At 47.9% G+C, this 13355-nt stretch overlaps 1 protein-coding gene across 2 annotated transcripts in view; it reads right to left on the minus strand.

Moving 5' to 3' along the window:
- The window catches only part of TBL1X (transducin beta like 1 X-linked), a 216284-nt gene that overhangs the window by 127670 nt on the left and 75259 nt on the right, over nt 1-13355 (minus strand). For both annotated transcript variants that reach the window (XM_040634610.1, XM_040634611.1), the window contains exon 2: nt 4193-4266. The gene's annotated coding sequence lies outside the window, so the exon portion shown is untranslated. The remainder of the gene's footprint in view (nt 1-4192; nt 4267-13355) is intronic.

Genomic DNA, 13355 nt, shown 5'->3' on the forward strand with positions numbered 1-13355 from the left:
TGTCCAGTTTGGATCCACTCTAACACCCAACCAAGGCTTCAGGCTCCAACACAATACTTGTGTGAGCCACGGCTCCCTTTGATGACAAGTACCTGGATCATTCGTGCCCTTCTTGGACGGAATGAACAGGAAGGTACTGGTGAGAGTTAGTCACCCTTCGTGTGACTGAGACCCCGAAAAGGATAGCAACGAGAGAGAAACGAGAATGCAGACGGCAAGTGTTTAGAATAAGCCACACAACGCAACACACACACACACACACACACCCCGCACATTGAGCAAACAGAATACAGCCCAAATGCAAACACTGAGTATTTCAGGGTTCTGAATCCCTTCCAGGCTGTGGATGGGGAGGGGGAGGAAAGAAGTAGAAGGGAGAAGCGGGAACGCACGTGGACCGTAGAAGACACTCCGCAATTTCGTGTCTTGTACCAACGGACCGCAAAGCAGGGATTCCCTTCCCACTGCACAGAGGAGAAGACTGAGGCTCAGGGGCACTAACCAAGTTCTGGAGGTCCCACAGGGCGTGGGTGATGAAAACAAGAGGTGTGACCAGAGCTGGCCCACTCGAGGTCGGCCCTCCTGCCTCTGCTTCCTCTGTCCTCACAGGAACAACAAGAGCCACACAAACGCAAAGGGCACCGCACCCTTCACTGTTTTGATGAGCTAACGCCCCCTCCCAGTGGAAACCAGCAGGCCCTGCGAAGGCGGCTCCTGGAGACAGCACAGCTGGAGGGCTGCAGGGCTGGCCTCGGAGAGCGCAGCAGCAGTCGGCTGCACATGTGCCCCATGGAGCCCGCGGCTCTGACCCCAGTCGCCCTACCAGCTAACAAGAGCCCCAGGGTTCCCGGTGCCGTGCTGCGGACGGATCTGGAGGCTGCCTCCTCGAGCTGGCTCTTCCCCATACACAGCGGTCCCCCACAGGGACGCAGCTCGACGGTGACTGGGCTCTGCTCCTTGCGCGGCAGCTCTGCGTTCGTCCACGAAGGCAATGGTCCCCGGTGGCAACTCCTTCCGTGTGGCCAGCGGGGTCTCACTGTCCGTATGTCAACAGGATCTGGAAGGCAGAGAGGCCCAGCACCACGGCCGTACCTTCTGAACGCAGTGGCACGGGGGGCTTCAGCCAGCTAGAGTCCGCTCCAAGTGCCTGCTCCCCCACGGGACCCCGGGAGCCCCACGGCCTCGCTGTGCCATCGTGTCTCTGTCTGGTCAATAGACCCCCACCACGGCATCGATGGCACAGGACTACCCAAGGCATAAACTGGGGACTTAAGACAGCATCAGGTCCACAGCAACACCTGTGCCCAGATGTGCACAGCAGCTCTACCTGTAACAGCCCCCGGCTGGAAAGACCCCGAACGCCCCGAAGCAGTGAGTGGATAAGCAAGCTCTGGTACAGCCATCCAGCGCTTAACCACTCCGCATTAAACAGGCACGAGCCACTGACACCCACCGCTTGCATGGGGCTCAAGGCCTCAGCGGAGAGAATAAAGACAGTCTGCAAAGGCCAGATGCCGTACAATTCCATTTTCCTGACATTGCCGAAATGACAGAATTCTAGAGATGGAGAACCTGGCGGCTGCCAGGACTTGGAGAGGGGAACCTAAAGGAGTGTCATGAGGAGCCCTGCTGGTGATGTGACAGTTCTGCGTCAGATTATGGCGGTGGCTGTGTGAACGCATACGGGTGATACGCCCGTCCAGCTCCATGCAAGCACACACACACGAGTGCACGTGAACGCTGGAGAGACCCAGACAAGGTCTGCATCTGAGTCCACAGGGCCAGGCTCCATTTCCCTCTCATGATAATGCGGGACTGCGGGATGGGGGGATCGTGATGGGAGACGCTCTCATTCCAGGAAGGCTGTGGGGGGGGGGCGGGGGTGGTACTCTGGAACTCACGGTATATTTCTGCAACTTCTTGGGAGTCTAACATCACTTCGGAAGAGAAGCCTTCAAAATTACTGTCTGACTGATGAACACACAAAATGTGGCCTATTCACACGACGGAGTAGTATCTGGCAAGAAAAAGGAATGGTCCACAGACACGTCCTACCACACCGGGGACTGTGACAACGTGACAATTATGCTGAGTAACAGATGTCACAAAGAACACGTACTCCACGATGCCGTTTCCATGCAACGCCTGGGATCGGGCAGACCCGCAGACCCGGGAAGTAGTCTGTGCTTGTCAGGGACGGGGGACGCAGGAGTAGGGGGCGCTCTACTCTGACAACGGTCCATGTAGGGGTCTGGTGGAAGGACTGCTACTGCGCGGGCGGGAGCACAACTCTGTGAACAGGGACGACCACTCGACAGCACACTTCCCGTGAGCGAACTGTCCCCTCTGTGAACTATCCCAGTGAAGGCAACATCTGGCACACACGTGTCTTACGGCTATTCTGTCACACTTTCCCATTCTTTCTGCCCTGCAGGGGTTGGTTATAAAAGTCACGTCTGGTGCCCTTTCGACCTACGGGCTGTCCCTCCGTTCCTGATGGGCTTGCAGTCCTCAGGTACACCCAGGTCGATGAAGACGGCAGCCCTAATGCTGAACACCCAAAGCCTCCTTTGAACACCATGGAGGCCCGGTCCCATCCACAGTTCTTGCCCTTCCGTAGGCCCCTTCTGCTCCCCCACCACCCTGCTCAATGAATGCCACCACGCTGCTTTATCAACTTTCCCCGAAAAAAAGGAAAGGGGGGGGCGCCTGGGTGGCTCAGTCAGTTAAGCGTCTGCCTTTGACTCAGCTCATGATCCTGTCGGGCTCCCTGCTCCTTGGGGAGTCTGCTTCTCCCTGTCCCTCTGCCTCCCACTCCCCCTTCTCATGTTCGCTAGCCCTCCGTCAAATAAATAAATTAAAATCTTAAAAAAAAAAAAAAAAAAAAAAGCTTTGTTCTTCCTGGCTCCTCACCTCTGCCCATAGAGTCAGCCCCCGCCTAGAACGTACTTCTTCAGTATGAATCGATACTCCACGACCAGACCCACCTGGAGTCTCCCTTCCATGAGCAATGTCCAGCTTTCTTTGGCTGCTCTGCCACGCGGTGTTAAGAGCCTTGCTCAAAATTCAGGGGCGCCTGGGTGGCTCAGCTGGTTAAGCGCCTACCTTCGGTTCCCAGAATCCCAGGATCAAACCCCTCATCAAGCCCGACATCAGGCTCCCAGGGGCTCAGCAGGAAGTCTGCCTCTCCCTCTCCCTCTGCTTCTCCTGCTCACGCGTGCATGCGCTCTCTTTTTCAAATAATAAATAAAATCTTCAAAAAAAAAATAAAATAAATAAAATCTAAAAAAAGAGCACTGCTCAGAATTCTGTCAGCAGGGAACGTCTACACCATGCATGGGATGCCCATTCACACCATGGCTTTCTGCCGCGCCCCCCACTTCATGCATCTGTAATGCCTCAGCCCCCAAAACAAGACACATCACACACATCTCTGTATACTCCACGATGCTCCGGAAATAACAGACCGAGCAAACGGTCATCCCAGAGACGGAAGATCTTTCACACCCCAGTGCTCTGAAAAGGATGCCGTTGATCTGAGCGGGCACCGGGCCTCTCTGTAAACTGGGTGCAGTACAGCAGCCAAGAGGAGAGCTCCAGGACCCCGGAGGCCTGTTCGACGTGACTCTGGACTGTGTCTGCTCCCACGGCAGCCCAGGCAGGGCTGAGAGCAAAGGAGAACACTCTGCAGCGGCCTCCGTCACAGGCCGTGCTGCCTCAGGAGGGTGCCCAAACAAGCTGGTTCTGGAAAGTCCTGGCTGGTCGGCAGGTGGTTCCACGGTAGCCTGTCATTCTCCACACACATACCGAGAAGAACAAGAGGAACGGAGCATGTAGCAGACCAAGAGTCAAAAGCCCTCGTTGGTTGTAAAGCAGATTTCCAAGGACAAAAAAGGGCCTCAGATGCAAATGGGAAACATCAGCAGAAATGATACTTCTCTCCAAAGCACACGGAGTTTAATAGTCATCTCCATTTCTCTTTCCTAAAATCTCTCACTTCAGAAGCTGTGTGAGGCAGACACACAGCACTTTCTTGCTAGCAAAATTACCTGTTACAAGAAATCTTGAGAAATCACCATTTCCAGTACTTAGAGCCAATACACTAACATTTAATTTTTAAGCACAGAAAATATGAAGAGGTTGACAGGATATTTATTACATAATAAAAAATCCATTTTACAATTTCACTTACTCAGAGCCAAATGCAGGCAAATCCCTTCCTCCTTTGAGGGTTTCTTTCCAGGCCTGTTTTCCGTCTTCAGTTACCTGTTAATGAAAAGTAACGGAAGTGAGGCAAAAGTGTCCGCGAAAACATCCTGGAGTACACCGTCGACCGTTCCACCGGCCAGCACATATCTGAATTAGGGATACGACAGGAGCAAAGAATCATATGTGAGACGGTACACAACCACCGTGGGTGCCTCGTAGGGTTCATTCCCCAGTTATACCACACGAATCTGGTCAAAAGTTTCAGGATCTCACAAGCAATTATGATCCTATCACCAGGAAATTTCCATAACTGAAAAATCCACTGAGTTCTTACCAGACACATTTTCCTCTGCCCTCCCAAAGCATGCTAAGTGAAAACATAGGTATTTCTAGATTCAACCCAACTCAGCAAGTTTCTACTGACAATGGCTCGTTCAGTCTTGCAGAAAACGCAAGTGGTGCTCAGTGCTGTTTCGGCATTAGGGACATATAGTGCCTGGTCTCGTGGAATGTACCCATCCGGGCAGGGAAAAAGGGGGAAACCTGGTGATGGAAGAGCAAGGACCATAAACGAGAAAGCAAACACAGAGCGCGATCACTTCAGACGACAGAACTACAAAACTCCAGTCGGTAGTAAAAGAGAAAGTGACCACCAGCAAGGAGCTGACTTATGTTGGGGCCTGGGGCAGCACTCTTTTGAGGAGGGAGCGTCTGAACAGGGACAAGAGAGGCCACAATGCAGACACAGAAAGTGCAAGTGTCCTGTGGTGAGAGTAACCTTGGCAAGAGGGAGGGAGGAAGGCCGGTAGGCTGGGCACCAGAAGTAATAACAGGTCCCGGGTCACAGAGGACTTCACAGCCCACAGAAAGGAGTCTGATCCTAGCCAGGCCCCACTACACCTTATTCTTCACCCAGCACCAGAGTTAATGAGAAAAGAAAATCTGATCACCCTGCCATTAAAAAAACCCTTCAGGGGCTCCTGTCAAGCTTGGAACAAAATCCAGAGACACTCTTGCTCAGTAGAGAACCACCGGTGGCTCACGTGGTGCCAGCAGGAAAGACAAGCATGAAATACAGAGAGTGTACAGGGTTCTAGGACATTCTGACCTAGAGAACTCACGGGAGGGGGCGAAGGCATGTGTGATGGGGGGGTGGGGAATGCAGCATGACTTCCAGGGTCAGGGCTTGAGCGTCAGCCTGGAACGTGGTGCCACTTCCTGGGACGCAGGCGGACTGAAGAGAGGAAAAGCAAGCCTTTTTTACATGTGAACTGTGAAATGCCCATCCTAGCTGTAAGTGGACTATTACCATTACCTAGGTAGTTAAGGACACCAGTCCAAGCAATCAGGAGAGGTCACAGTTGCAGAATTAAGTCTGGAAGTCATCCCGTTACCATGATGCTCAAAAGCTACGGGCCAGAATGGGAACGTTCAAAGCAGGGTTTCTCACCCCGGGCGCTGCTGACAGTGTGGATCAGATAATTCTGCGGTGGGGGCCGCCTGGGGCCCTAAGCGCCATCCCCCCGCCCCCGCTCCACCCACTAGACCCCGGTAGCAATTCACACACGCGCCCCCTTCGCGGTGATAACCAACACTGATCCCAGATGTTACCAGGTGTCCCCCCCGAGGGCACAAGCACCCTGCAGAGAGCCACTGGTCTAAAGACTGCAAGCCGAGGATGGAACACGGAGAGGAGAAGCTGTCAATGAGACGGGAGTGTGCAGAGAGGTAGGAGGAAATCCAGGGCGGGGTGGTATCCCTGGCATCTAGGGACAGACATCTCTCAAACATCATGGAACGACGAGCAAATAATGGCCACTGAAATGGATGACCAGGAGAACAGATGACAGGATGACAAGACACCGCACTGTCTCCTCTGTCCACGCTCGCTACGTGAAAGAACTCTAGACAGGCTTCATGGAAGCTGCAGCCTTCCTGTGGGCCCATGAAGTCAGGCGACGAGGAAGAGAAGGCAGCTGCAGCTTGAGCGGTGCTGGAGGCATCAAAGGTAGGCAAGCGGGCACTGAGGTTCCTAAAACATCGGGAGACGCTCGCAGGGTGCTCAGGAAAGGGGCTGCGGGCAGCACAGTGCCAGGACGCCAGGCAGTGGACAGCATGGGTGCCCCGTCGAGCAGAGGGAAGAGGAGGCCACCTGGGCCAGCTGGTCCCGCAGGCAGCACTCTCCCACAAGGGGCGACTTCCAAGATATCAGCGAACCCACAGAGTTCCTCCCAAGTGGGAGCCAGGGGCCCCCTAGCTGAGCCAGCCATTGATCTTTCTCTTGTTCTCTTGGCTTATAAGGGCTCCTGCCCCTGGCAGACGACACTCAGAGCCCCAAACTGTGAAAATGCTGACACGACTTGCCAGATGCCTGCTCCGCTGCCCTACCCCCTTCTGCCTTCATGCCACAGCTACCGTATTAAAAAAGAAAAAAGAAAAGTTAGGGGAAAAAGAGAAGGGCAGATTTACAGGCCTCACTTTGTTACTAATTAATTATAAGAAACTCCCTCTGGACCAGAGTCCTCAGCTGTGAAATGAGGGTATTAAATTATTTATGAGGTTTCATCCACATCAAAAAATCTGAGGAACCATTTTCCTGTTGACTTACTTTGTAAATTCTAAGGGAAAACACTTGCGAAGAACTAAACCAAGGGGGCGCCTGGGTGGCACAACGGTTAAGCGTCTGCCTTCGGCTCAGGGCATGATCCCGGCGTTACGGGATCGAGCCCCACGTCAGGCTCCTCCACTATGAGCCTGCTTCTTCCTCTCCCACTCCCCCTGATTGTGTTCCCTCTCTCGCTGGCTGTCTCTATCTCTGTCAAATAAATAAATAAAATCTTTAAAAAAAAAAAAGAACTAAACCAAGAACTTGCACAAGGATGCTCGGGGAGGGAGGGAGGAAGAATGTATGCATCTATCTGTCCTGCAGCCAACAAACCACAGAAATATATCCAAAGGCTGCAATATTTTTCCAAAGTGGCCGTAATGATTAACATTTGCACCCCAGAGAAATTCAAGTTGTACCATCATGAAAACAACACAAAAAATCCAAAATATGTTTTCAGAAGCCACTGAGCATAACAGAGAAGCTGCAATTTCCTCCTGAGTCCTTTCTTTTTTTAGTGAGCCCTGAATCAACCGGGCCAAGAGCCAGGGGCTAAGCCGGGTACTGGCATGAGGAACTAGAGAATTCTGAACACTTCATTTGCTATGAGGTTCGAGTTCTGTGTAATGAAGCTGTCGTTTCCTGCGTTACCAATACTGAAGAGCATTTTTATGTATGGCGATGATTCATTCAATAACATTTTAAATCCTTTAAATCAGTGGTTCTCAAATGGGGCTGTCTCTCAGGGGACACTGGGCAATGTCTGGAGACATTTTGAGTTGTCGGGACGGGAGGAAGAATGCTGCTGGCATCTAGTTAGTAAAGCCAGGGACGCAGCACACAGCACAGCCCTTCTCAGGCAGAAAATTATCTGGCCCAAATACCAATACTGCCAAGGGCGACCCTACTAAAATTTCTGCAATTTTACAGGAGACACATCCTATATACTTTCGTGTTCCAAACCACTTTTATTCTTTTCGAAACAGTGCGTGTACATTGTTTTAAAAAGTAAAACACAGGTGAGGCCAAAGACTACTCTTTTGACTTAACAAGCTTTTTATAGCACCATCTATCCCCGACTCTACTTCCCAAAGCAACCATTTTCAGATCTCAGAACTGTTTGTATCATTGGCAGTGATCCTCAGTATGACTTCCACATTTCTAAATAACCTTAATAATATTCCCTATCAGCTTTAGATATTACTTACTTGATTTCCTCACATATAGATGAGGATTTGGGCTTTTTAAATTCCATCCTCAATCTTATGCTAACCCTGCCACATCTTCCCAACACTGTAACAGTTTTTGGTGAAATCTATATTTGACAGATATTGTGACAATGGAAAGGGCACTGCTGAGCAAGCAATATAGTATGATTATGAGTCCTTTCACACGTGACCTTTTTGTTTTCCTGGGATTACTAATTGCACTTGTTTTTATTTCCCTAGTTTTTTTTTTTTTCCTTTGTATCATTTGGTAATTCTTCCAGCATTGTCCACAGTCTTTTGATTCGATTTTTTACATCATCAAAATTCTCAGATAATCTGTCAGCTCTATGGGTTCCCCCCCCAATCACTCCTACATCTCTCAAATATACACACATTAGACCTTCTGAAATTTCTCTCTGTTCCAGTCTGTATTTGTCAGCATTAGGCCTGCTATAGAGCTCACACTGCCATGAAACCACAACATCTTGAGAATACATTCTGTTTCTAGGATCCCAAATCTCCCCCTTTCTTGGTTTACTCTCTCATTTTGGTGGAACACATTCCCTAGTAGATTTCTGAGAAGTGATATGTAAAAGCTAAATATTACTGATATCCTGAGTATGTACGAATACCCTCATATTCTACCCTTAGTTAACAACTAGTAGAGGAATGACTTTAAATTCTGAGTGAAAATTATTTGCACAGAAGTCTATACTCAGTCTCTTTTTCAACTTCCAATGCTGCCGTTAAGAAATCTGATATCATTCTGATTCTAGATCCTTCATATGACTTTTAAATCCAGGAGAGTAATTAGATACTGCCTTCATCTCTAATATTTCAAAACGACGTGATGAGCTTTTTTGTGTAGTATTTTTTTTTATGTGCTTTTTATTCTCCGTTCCAGTCACCTGGTATGAAATTTCTCTTCTTCAGATTTAAGATTTTTTCCACCATCTCTTCTTTGGAATATCTATTAGGCAAGAATCTGAATAACCATCTCTCATCTATGTAGTAAAACTTTATGCACCATGTCTTCACTGACCAATAAGGTATCCACTAGCTGCCCCTGAAATGTTTGGCTAGTGCCATTGAGGAACTGGCTTTTAAATTTTATTTAATTTTAATTAATTTAAGTATATATAGTCACATGTGGCCAGTGGTTACCATATTAATGAAAATCTAAAGACTATGACAAATGGAGGGGGGGGGACAAACAAAGGAGAAACACTGCCTGTAACACCAACTCCAACGTGATTTTAAACATCAGAAGATGTTAAGATGTTCAGAAGAAAAAATGTTCAGGAGAAGAAACAATGCAATTTCTAAATCCTCACCACTACTTTCAATATGAGGTTCTAGGCCTTCATTCTATGGCTTCCTTCCCCGTAAGAACTTGAAGACCCTATGCTACAGAACAGTGGGTGCTCCAGGGGATGCGAACGAAAAAGGCCTACCAGGACAGTCTCTGGGCATTCGTTCATTCATGTACTCATTCAACAAATACCACGAACATAACAAATTGTTATCCAGACATTCTATGAACAATGACCATGACAGAAAACAGAACCACAAAAAACAAAACTGCAAAAACAAAACTACGCAAGTTCTGTGCACCCAAGCCAAAGCCAATGAGCCTACTGTTCCATCTCGATCACTGGGAACTACTTTCTTTAAAGCTCAGTGCCCACCATACAGCACGCAGGCAATAGGTGTGCACCGAAAACGAACTAAGAGCAGGCTCAAAACCAAAAGAAAGTCATTATTGTTTTCTTTTTCGACTCTGAGGGAAAAAAAAAAAAGAAACAGAACTGTGGGAATAGGGAAATAAATGTTCAGGGGAAATCTTCACTTTTTATGTAAGGATCAATGGGGAAACACATTTTCTTCACCTATTCTTCAAGTAAGTCATTTAATATCCATTCATTCCTGCAAAACGTGACATTTTATTATATTTGTAGGTTTTACAAATTCAGCATAAAAGTATGAACTACTCAAAAAGGAGAAAAACAGACACCAAACGAGATGCTTATATAAACCTCATTTCATTTTTTTTTTTTTTTTTTTGCTGCTGGATCATTATTTTATTTTTTTTAATAATTTTTTAATTATATTATGTTAGTCACCATACAGTACATCCCCAGTTTCCGATATAAAGTTCAATGACTCATTAGTTGCGTATAACACCCGGTGCACCATGCAATACGTGCCCTCCTTACTACCCATCACCAGTCTATCCCATTCCCCCACCCCCCTCCCCTCTGAGGCCGTCAGTTTGTTTCTCGTATTTCTCTTTTCATCTACTATGATGCTAATAACAAGATTTTCGGGCTTGTATAACCAGCAAAATCAATGCTTCTAAACTCATATTGATGTATCGAATGCATGTGGTTAGACACACGTATCCTTCACCCACGACCCCACACCAGTAGAGTCAACCATATGCCGCTCACAACAAATGAAAAATGGGTTCCTCACGCTCTGATATACCGAACAGATTCCATACAGAAAGACCAAGATATGGTCTGTCATGTGAACATTTGACATGAGATAAGGTAATGACATGATCCAATTGGGCTTATAATTAGTTATATAACCCCTGCAGAGCCAACGCCGACGGAAAAAAAACAAACCCACAGCAAATTTTAAGACGCTATCAGCCGCAATATTTGTTTCTAAGCATTTATTTTTATTTAAATTAGAATGATAAATTAAATTTTATTTAATGGCACGAAACTAATCTTTAGTGAGAAAAATAACCACATTTAAAGAAGACACGTTAAGGTATTAGGATAACACCTTTCTTTTCAGCAAACTGTCAATCAACAGTGATTTGAATGTCTCCCCGCAGATACAATACCAAACCGTATGCAGATAATCCTCACGTGACTCTAATCAGTTCTTTATAGATGACATAGTGCATCGTGCATCGTGAGGTAGAAAAGAATCCCAGGTAATCTCCTCCTCATCTCCCAAAGCACCGTCTCCACATTTTGCAGTGAGCGTTAAGCATAATTTTCAATGTAACTGTCAAGCACATTATCTATTCACTGAAATTATGATAAAAGTTTCTGAACGCCATATGGTCCTGGTGTTCACATTTCAGTTTCTATCCTTTGCCAAACACAAGCTCTCCCCCTCTCACCTGGAAAGGTCAATGATACTGTCTTCAGTTTCAGTTAACAATGCTGCAAGCAAATCCCTTTTGTAAAACAATGGAATTCAATTATTTGCTTACATAAACAGCTCAAAATTTGGGACACCAATGTCAGTGATCAGCTAAGAACTAAGTATTAAGACACAAGCGCACACACACAGTCACACACGGGCACACATCTCCTATTCACAAGCGTAGGGTCAGGGTCACCTCCACGTTCAGGACATCAGGAAGATGTCCGAAATAAAAATCCAAATGAAAAACTAAGACTAAAACCACCCAATGCTCTTACACAAATACACCATAGTTCCCCTGTATTGAAGGAAGCTGGGGAACTCTTGTAACAGCAAACCCCCAAATATCCAACTTTCTAATCCCTACTCGTTTGGAAACAGAGGCCTTCAAAATGACTTTTAAACCCAAGGCTTTTCCAAAAATGCAATTTTTTCAAGTTGTTATTTATTTAAGTAATCTCTACACCCAACATGGGGCTTGAACTCACAACCCTGAGATCCAGAGTCACACGCTGCTCTAACTGAGCCAGCCGGGCACCCCGAGAGTTTTTTTAAGTATCAAATCCAACAGCTGGGAGAAGGGGGCCACTGGGAACGCTGCTGTCGTTTACACTGAGGGTGACTCCTGCCCCCAAGTGTTAGACCAGCGGTTCTCAACTGGGGGTGATTGTGCCCTCCCCCAAGAGACATTGCAGGTTGCCACAACTGGGGGGTGCTCCTGGCACGTGGTAGGTAGACACCAGGGATGCTGTTATACACCCTACAACGTACAGGTCAGCCCCCATCACAACCACCTCAAAAAGAACACCCCACCCCCAACTTTTGCGAAGGCTCATGCTCCCCCGCCTGGCACCATGTGAAAGAACGCACGTGTCCAGGAACTGCATCGTCGTTACTCCTCCTCTGTGTAGTGGCATCACGAACTGGACCCTCATAATGACGTCAGGAGTACACACCGCCATTCACACAAGGTTAGAGCAGAGAACCCTCCATGGCACACAGTGGACACCGGGCAAGGACCAGCCAAAACTGCTTTTGTCACTGTAGTCCATACGTGAGGCAATCAGCTCAAAGCCTTGTCACTAAGGAGCTGTGTGGCCCTGGACGATGACCTCTGAGCAGTTACACGCAAAGTACACAGCACAGCCCGCGGCTGTCGGAGGCCGTCGGTATCAGCTGTGATTAACAGCAGCTGAGGCTCGCAATTGATCCCAGGAAGTCGTTCCCAATCTTTCCTTCCCATAAATCGAGAAACAGCTATTCTTTCTGCACTGATTAAGGATTGATTGATTTGTGTGTGTGTGTGTGAGAGAGAGAGAGAGAGAGAGAGAGAGAGCGCGCGAACACGCGCGCACAGGCAGGAAGTGATGAGAGAGAGAAAGAATCTCCAGCAGAGTCCCCGCTGAGGGCGGAGCCCAAGGCGGGACTCGATCTCACGACCCTGAGATCATGACCGGAGCGGAAATCAGGATTCAGGCGCTTAACTGACCAAGCCACCCAAGCGCCCCTCTGTGCTAATTCTTTTTTTTTTTTTTTCTTTTAAAGATTTTATTTATTTATTTGACAGAGATAGAGACAGCCAGCGAGAGAGGGAACACAAGCAGGGGGAATGGGAGAGGAAGAAGTAGGCTCCCAGTGGAGGAGCCCGATGTGGGGCTAGATCCCATAACGCCAGGATCACGCCCTGAGCCGAAGGCAGACGCTTAACGACTGCACCACCCAGGCGCCCCTCTGTGCTAATTCTTTACCCTTGTTTAGCAGGAGACATTTAAGAACTTTTATTTCTGGAACCTCATTTTCACTTCTTGCTTTTTGACATAAGTTATGGAGCCGTATTCAGGGCTCCAGGGTCCCGCGTCCCACGGAGCATTCTAGACACTGCTCCACCACGCTCACGGAGATGGAAAAAGAATTTCTGCTCCATTCGATGTACCTTCAAGCCAAAGAATTTGTTTCTTTAAATGGTGTGAGTTCTTTTCCCTCCAGGAAAATTAAATGACTCCAGAGCGTTGCTGTTATGAATCTTTTTTTCAAAAAGGGATTTGAGAGAACTTTAATTTTCAGACTTGGGAGGCCTAGAACGCTTCACCTAGGGTCTGCTCGCCAGCTGCTTCTGCCCAAGTCTCCATCATACTAAATGTAGAAATATCCTCTGTCCCCATGTA

The sequence above is a fragment of the Ursus maritimus genome (assembly GCF_017311325.1).
Source record: "Ursus maritimus isolate PB19 chromosome X unlocalized genomic scaffold, ASM1731132v1 scaffold_X1, whole genome shotgun sequence".
NCBI lineage: Eukaryota > Metazoa > Chordata > Mammalia > Carnivora > Ursidae > Ursus > Ursus maritimus.